We start from the raw sequence: 7,599 nt of genomic DNA, 5'->3' as shown, positions 1-7,599 counted from the left end.
GGTCAGTGTGAGTTGACACCTGTGATCTTGCCCTACATGTCAAAGTTACAAGAGTCGAGCCAGAGTAGCTCTCTGTAGTGTGCTGCATATTAGACGGGCGCTCCGGTGGTTTATTGCACTGTGATTACGTTTGGGGGACATACAGTATATCCTGACCTTACTTCCTGATATGAGTTGCTTAAAAAAAACTTAGTAATCTTCCCATATTGTAACACCATAACATCTTTTGTCGGGCCCTTCCTACCTAGTAAATGATTCTTTCTGTTCAAAATGTGTAACCCCTAAGTCAGTAAAGTCAATTGAGTCTTTTTTTTCTGAAGGTATCGTACAGGGCATTGTTTCACAGGCTCCACAATTAACTTTGACATGTACAATTTGTGTTTACAGCTCAGGCTGGACTGTGCTGCATTGCTGTAACTCAATCACACCACTAGGTGGCAGCAGTGGAGTATCCACTAATGTGTCTGCGTCGCTCTGAGAATCACTCTGTGACTGTTAAAACTATTCACACCAAGAGAAGAATTCTGTTTTTATACTTTAATGTTTATTCTGTGGTTCTTTTCTTAACTTTTCATTTAGCACTGTCTTGGTCCCGTGATCATAATCTGTATATTAGACATTTATCTCAGGCTGAATTTAAAAAGAAAGTTAAGCTTCTTTTCCTCTCATGCAGTGGTGAACTACAATAAGAGTACATGTATTGCTTTTGCCCCCTTTTATTTTAACTCTGCTGTAAGAGAAACCAGGCTACTAAGGGGACACAGTGCAACCTCAAATTGTTTCCGTGCACACCAGTCACTTTATACATTGATGATGTCAAGACACCGATTCTTCTGTAATTTGCCAAATGAGCACAATGTCATACTTGTTATTGAAAAAAATATGAAAAACTCCAACAACCCAACATCAATTTCCACACTTTAAAATCATACAGTAATTTAGTGGAATCAACTCATCTTTTGTCATGAACTTAAAAACACATTTTATTAAGTTATTATTTTTTTTTTTTTCAGACCTATTTCTGAACCCATAAAAACTTTCTTCTGACTTTAAAGGGACTGTTTGTAAGTCCCACGCACCCTCGCGTGTGGCTACGCTGTTCAGACTCAAGACTCCAACACAACTACACGGAAGCACCAAAACCGCAAAGTTATATCCCCCCCCCCCACACACAGGGGAGAACGTAGCTTTGGTCTCCAGGGCCGGAGTCTCTGCTGTACTCTGCTCCTCTGCCTGCCTGCCTTCACTCACACAGCGCGCTCGTTCTCATTAGCTCTCTCAGCTCCACCTCTCACGCGCATTTCTGCACACTACACACTGCAGAATAGTTAGTTTAGCTCTGAGAATATCTAGTGGACGTTTGTGCAGAAATAAATGCTGCAGCTCCTCCAGACCAACAGAGGTTTCCCGTGTCTTGTTTCATGCTGCTGAGTGAATAGACGGGGCTCCGGAGCGAGCAATGTTATCGTCTCCGACCAAAACTCCGGTGTCTTCCCTGTTCCCTCCAGCCGCAGTCGTGAGGCTGAAGCAGGAAAAGCCAACACTAGGATCAGCATTGATTCATGGAGAGACCTTCGTCTGGTCAGCTAACATTACTGCCAAGCAGCTGAAATATAGAGTGATATTGTGGTTTTAGCTGACGTGTGTCACCTCACTGTGTTGAGCGATGCTCGTTCATGTCTATGTAGAGCGAGCACAAGCGCGAGAGCGAGCAACAGGAGGCTGACTTTCATTGACTTAACGGCCACAGGTGTCGCTATTAACAAGCAATTTCTGATTCCTACATAGAGTCCCTTTTAAGTCTTGTGACTTGAAATGATGAGTTGGTTGAATCAGTAAACTCATCAATTTGAGAAGAAACAAGATCAGCCTATTAGGAGGAGTCCCAGCATGCATTGTTTGAGAGTTAAAACTCTCCGAAGACTCCTCTTGTTTTGTAAGCAAACATATGCATTTGATGGAAGATATGTCATGGTTGTTTATTCCTTTTTTTGTTGTCTGCATTTTTTCAAGAAAGTAGGGCTGTCAATCGATTAATCGCATAAAAATCACAATTTTTTTTCATCTGTTCAAAATGTACCGTAAAGGGAAATTTGTCATGTATTTAATATTCTTATCAACACGGGAGTGGACAAATATGCTTGCTTTATGCAAATGTATGTATATATTTATTGTTGGATATCAATTAACAACACAAAACAATGACCAATATTGTCCAGAAACCCTCACAGGTACTGCATTTAGCTTAAAAAATGGCTATGACCGTTTTTCCTCGCCAAAGCAATTAGTGTTTTTGGAGCGTTATTTAGCCGCCTTGGCAACACGCTAGTTTGAAATGGTTGGTACCAATGGATTCATTAGGTTTTTTAGTTTCATTCATCACGATACCAGTATTTTCACTCTAGCTTTTATACTGAGCCTGCTACAACCTCCGATAGATCGATTGCGTTAAAGAAATTAGTGGCATTAAAATGAAAATGCGTTATCGCGTTAACTTTGCCTAGCCCTAAAATAAACCAATGCTGACTGTGGGAAACAAATCAGGTCTCCAACATTTTAATGACCCATCCATTAAAGTTGAACCAGCTTATATGTTTTTATAGTGCAGAGACATTCATTTCTAATATGACGGAAGCTTAATTTTTATTATAACATCATCCAAACTCTAATCCTGAGTCTCCTGCATGGTGTACCAACCATCAACAGCGGCTGAAAAGCCATTTTGGGACATGAGACGCACTGAAAGAGAAGCTACTTTACTGTAGGAGACCAAGTCATTCCTTTCCCCTGTTCTGAAACAGGCCCGTCAGATAGCCTGTAAAACTATACTGAGTGAGCTCGGACAAGGGCACTTTACTGCTCGCCCTGCACTTTTCCCTGTCAATATAATGGGCTTATAAATGGAATGATATAGAAGATCTCAGGTCTGTAGTTGGGAATTTAATTTCAGATAGCTCTGAGAGGTTCAGAGATTCTCGACACAGAGATACTTTGTCTGTATATGGATGCAGCTTCTAGACGAGGATTGTTTTGACCTAAAGGGTTCCGAGCTGACATGTGTGTACCGAACAGCTTGTGATCTCACCTCGGTGTCAGGGAGATTGAAGCAGAGGCGTTGGCAGACGGAGACGATAATCAGACTCTACGCTTGCTGATTTTCAGACAAATTAAACGTCAGGGGAAAGCAGGGAGCGGGACCGCTGGGCTGCTTTGAAAAGCTGAGGCTATCATAAATTATTAATGGCTCTCCGTCACGGCCTCCCTCCCCTTCATCCCTCGCTCTTTTCAACCATCCTCCTCTTCATCTATCCCTCCCTCCTCTACGCTGATAGCACTTCTTCCTTCCTTGCTTTGTTCTTCTTCCTCTGTCACCTCTCCCTTTCCTTCCTCCTCTGTGCCAATCACCTCCTCTTTTCATCCCTCCTTCCTCCCCTCCTTTGTCTTCACTCCATATCTGTCTCCCCTCCCTCCTTTCCGCCTTCCTTTTGACTTCACTGATTTCCATCCCTCCCATCCAGCTGCTCTTCATTACCTCAACCCTCCTTAATCTTGATCACTTTTTCCTCTTCTGCATATCCCTCCTTCCTTTTCATCATTTTGCCGTCCTCCCTTTCTTCATCCCTATCCTCCTTCTCTTTAACCCCTTCTTGCCTCCTGTTTGCTCATTGCTTTCCCTTCTGCTTTTATTCGTCACGACTACCTTATTTTCTTCTCTCCGCCATTTGTCATTTCTTATGTGGAACCATTCCTGTCAATAGCTCAGTTCGCTAGCAAACATTTCATTGGTTGTGCTGGAGCTACTGGAGTCTTATTTTAGATACTAATAGCCAAACTTTGGCCATTATAGCAAAGATTCTCCAACCGAGCAGCATCCTAGGAATTATGATTCACAATTTCCGTCCAATATCAATGTTCAGTGCCATCGCAGGAAGTAGAGTGCCCTTTATGTTGCAAGGTGGAAAGTAATAGTGTGGAGCTCTGGGTGGTGGACTGGCGTGTAGCACGTTTGACTTTGATGCAGGAGACAGAAACTTGCCTCCTGTCACAGACCTGCAATTCACCAGCAATGCCTTTTTATGCGTCCGCGACGGTGACAGCCATGACTGGAGGTATTACGTTTTCAGGTTGTCCGTTGTATGTCCGTACGTACGTACGTCCCATTCTCGTGAACGCGACATCTCAGGAACGCCTAGAACGAGTTTCTTCAAATTTGGTACAAACGTCCACTTTGGACTCAAGGATGAACTGATTAGATTTTGGTGGTCAAAGGTCACTGTGACCTCACGTCTGTCCAACACATTCTCATCCCAACTCGTCACATACTGAGGCTTTGTCAGACCCCTTGGCGTCACTTTAAGGTCACAGTAGACACGTGCTTAATGTTGTGAATTACACAAATACACTTTAGGCAACAAAACCACTTAGCTAGGTTTAGGAAAAAGCAACATGGTTGGGCTTAAAATGTTGTAAAGTAAAGACGAAACTGAACGTTGTGAACACGGGACACGAACGATCTCATACAGGCGTTAAAGGTTGCCTTGTGCGTTGGAATCATATGCCAAGGGGCTTAACAAAGCGTTGTATTTTACGCCCTGGGAATGAGAACGGGCTGCTGGTCCGTCCCATTCTTGTGAACGCGATGTCTCAGGAACGCTGTGAGGGATTTTCACAAGGTCACTGTGACCTCACAAAACACATTTTTGGCAAGGCTCAAGAATTCATATGCTAATTATGACAATTTCACATTTTGGACAGACGATGTAAACTGCGACTTCACTGGTTAGCGGAGACATACAAGCCCAAGGTGGTAATTGTAAGTATTTAGTGTGGCCATGATCTTTTCTTACATTCATACTTAGAGGATAGCTGGCTTACCCACTGATCTCGCTTTGTGGTACAGCATAGACTGTATATAACAAGTGGACGTAGTCTCTGTGACGTCACTCATTGGTTTGTGGACTACGGTATTGAAGCCTTATGTTTGGCATTTTGGCCGTCATCGTCTTGGTATTTGGCTGTTGCCAAGCTGGTCTTTTGCAACCAGAGGTGACGCAAGAGGGTGGAGTGAAGTACCACAAAACGCTGAATAAGACAATTTTAGGCAACCAAAAAGGTCACTTTCATGTGCTGAAAACACATTGTGAAACGGCTAAAGTTCAAAGACGAAAATACGGACAACTCCCTGACCGGACAACACCGTGATAGCAACCTGTCAATCACAAGGTAGCCACGCCCTAAAGCATACCCTGCTTTATGGTCTATTTGACTCTAAATGGTACCATAATTCACTAAATGAACATCATGCTGTATTGAAGAAGACTTGAAACTAGCGATTGAGACCATAAACTCATGTTTACAATGTTTACTGAGGTAATAAATCAAGGGAGAAGTAGGCTCATTTTCTCATAGACTTCTATACAATCAGACTTCTTTTTGCAACCAGAGGAGTCGCCCCCTGCTGGCTGTTAGAAAGAATGCAAGTTGAAGGTACTCCCCCATTGGCTTCACTTTTCAGACCTGGAGGCAGCCCACTGTGGTACAGGCCTCAGATATCGGAAAGGTACTGATTCTACTGTATGCTTTCAGTTAATCATTTAACTAATTTACGTTATTGTTTTGTTAATTTAACACCTATCTTAAACTCTGCAGGGTGGAGCTGTCATTTTCTCTGTCTTTCTTTTCTTCTGTTTCTTTTGTGTTAGAGTTAGTTTGAGTCTTGTAACCATATGCGCAGTTTGAACTATAAGATTGGGGGTTCACCAAAAAAAATCTAAAGGGAATGTAATGTGTAAAACACAGAGACATCTAGGGTATTGGGATGCTGTGTGTAGCCTACATATTACACCGTGTCCTAACTGTTTTCAGTTTAAAAGTACAAATGTAGTACAATAGCAAGTATCACCCATCTTGTAAGTGGTTACGTCTCCAGTCTGATCTCGAGCGCTCAGCTGATAGGTACGTGGTTTGTTTAGATGATGTAACAGATGGCGCATATGTGAGGACAGAGGGCATTCACTGTTATTATAAGTAAATAAAAAGACCCCAAATCAATTTTCTTATCTTGCTGGTTTCTTATTCTGTCAATAAGAAGACACAACAAGGTTGATATTATTCATCATTATAATAAATGATTAGTTTGGTGTTATTATAAAAAATATAAATATCCCGACATGCATTTTTGCCAACAGCCACTAGGGGGTTCAGTGAGACCCCTGAACCAACACAAACTGCGCCTGTGTTTGCAACTTTCCCTTTTTGGGGGTAGTTTATTTAGTATTGTGATATATTTGTAGTCAGGGCTGGGTGGTTTGTTATTTCAGCCTGGGCCTCTATCAGGCAATAAAAGATTGAGAAACCGGACAAACTGACTCCTCATATTCTTTATGTTACTGCCCTCTCCTATAGTTGGCATTGGATGTAACGGAGAGGGGGATTCCAAGATTTTAGCCAGGCAACACCATTTGGAGGGTGCTAATTATTTACATCAGTTTTGTCACCACCATTAATTTTCCTTAACATTTTAAATGCCAACAAGATGATGAGTCACAATTTGGTGTCACCCCCCTCTGAATGTCAGACTGAAGATGTTGCTGTCCAAAAACAAATCCATCACTTAATTTTTTCTCCTAAAATTAGTCGGTAACATGAGAAATGGCTCGAAAGTTGACACTTTTTAGTTTCTTGATCCAGCCGATTACACTGTTGTCAGGCTGTTAAATAGGCGTTATCAGTTGCTATAAGCCCAATAGATGTGGGTCAATAGGGGCCTACTACACCCACTAGTAGCTTTTATCATCTATTCACATGGTAGATCACTGAAACAAAGTATAGAAGAACATGATAGTGACCTCTAAACACAATGTTTTTCCCTAAACTTTTGTTTTTTTGCCTTTATTGTGTAAACTAAAGAAGTTGTAGTTTTATTGCCTAAACCTGTTTTTTTTTTTGCGTAAGCCTAAAGAAGTTGTAGTTTTGAGCATAAACCTAAAGAAGTTGTAGTTTTATTGTCTAAACTTTTTTTTTTTTTTTTTCCGAAACCTAAAGAAGCTGTAGTTTTATTGGCTAAACCTAAAGAAGTTTTGGTTTTATTTCCTAAACCTAAAGAAGCTATAGTTTGTTGCCTAAACCTAAAGAAATTGTAGTTTTATTCCCTAAACCTAAAGAAGTTTTGGTTTTATTGGCTAAACCTAAAGAAGTTTTGGTTTTATTTCCTAAACCTAAAGAAGCTATAGTTTGTTGCCTAAACCTAAAGAAATTGTAGTTTTATTCCCTAAACCTAAAGAAGCTGTAGTTTTATTGGCTAAACCTAAAGAAGTTTTGGTTTTATTTCCTAAACCTAAAGAAGCTATAGTTTGTTGCCTAAACCTAAAGAAATTGTAGTTTTATTGCCTAAGCCTAAAGAAGCCTCTTTTTTGTGTTCAAAACGTGACGTTTCAATCAGTTTTATAACATGTTAGAACATGTTGCTTTTAAGTTTCACTTTTACTTTTACAACATAGTAGGCATAGTAGACCCCTAATGACCCACATCTATGGTGCTCATAGCGACTGATAACAGTCAAATCGGGTGTTTGATCCACCCCAGTAGCTGAAACTGATC

This window comes from Sebastes fasciatus, chromosome 8 (genome assembly GCF_043250625.1).
Source record: "Sebastes fasciatus isolate fSebFas1 chromosome 8, fSebFas1.pri, whole genome shotgun sequence".
Lineage (NCBI taxonomy): Eukaryota > Metazoa > Chordata > Actinopteri > Perciformes > Sebastidae > Sebastes > Sebastes fasciatus.
Note: the sequence above shows the minus strand (reverse complement) of the source record.